The sequence below is a fragment of the Rattus rattus genome, chromosome 13, assembly GCF_011064425.1.
Source record: "Rattus rattus isolate New Zealand chromosome 13, Rrattus_CSIRO_v1, whole genome shotgun sequence".
Lineage (NCBI taxonomy): Eukaryota > Metazoa > Chordata > Mammalia > Rodentia > Muridae > Rattus > Rattus rattus.
Genome location: NC_046166.1, coordinates 35,267,478 through 35,268,239, shown reverse-complemented (window position 1 = coordinate 35,268,239; position 762 = coordinate 35,267,478). Strand labels below are relative to the sequence as shown.

General features: G+C 44.9%; 1 pseudogene; it reads left to right on the top strand.

Moving 5' to 3' along the window:
* Nucleotides 1-245: 245 nt before the first annotated feature.
* LOC116915143 lies at nt 246-350 on the top strand (annotated as a pseudogene).
* The last annotated feature ends 412 nt before the right edge of the window (nt 351-762 follow it).

The following is a 762-nucleotide window of genomic DNA, read 5'->3' as shown; positions in this document are numbered from 1 at the left end:
TTATAAATTTATTTTTATATTATATTTTAAATTAAAGTATAAATATGTTGCTTACCCCCTCCCTTTAACTCCCTCCAATCTCTCTCATGTTCCCTCCTTTCCAACCCTTCTTATTACACCACCTCATTCCGTCAAATTGATGTCCTCTACTCTTTTGGTTATCACCAAATTTCATTTGAACAGCGTTCACAGTAAGCTTTACCATTATAATTTGACATGGGTGAAAACATGAGCAGTTCCTAGGGGCTGCTGAGTCACATATGCTTCGGAAATTGGCAGAGATGAGACAGGCTATGTCTATGCTCAGTGTTCTACCCTATAAACATCTGAAAGGTTAGACGCCTAACGTTTCCTGAATATAGTGAGCCTGAGAGCTCATCCTGGTGCAAGGGGACATGGACAGGGACCTAGCCTGAAATGACCATTACTCCAGCACCAGGTAAGATCTTTGCTCTGGATAACAGGCCCCACACATTGCAGGAGTGAGCCAGCACTGTGAATGCAAGTGTGGGAGTGCTAGTCCTACCACTTGTTTTCCTATGGTGACATGGATTAGGAAGAGATACCCTCCTTCTTCTTCTCCTCCTACCACCTTCAGCAGACAGAAGACCTGGTCCTGGTGTCATAGACCAGAAGAGCTGTCCCTACCCCTCCTGCTGTAACACTCCACAGATAAGACCCTGTACCTTACCTCAGGTCAGCACTGGCCCTTGTTGTACTGGTGTGAATGAGCTAGCTCTGAGGAGATGAAAACTGGGCAAT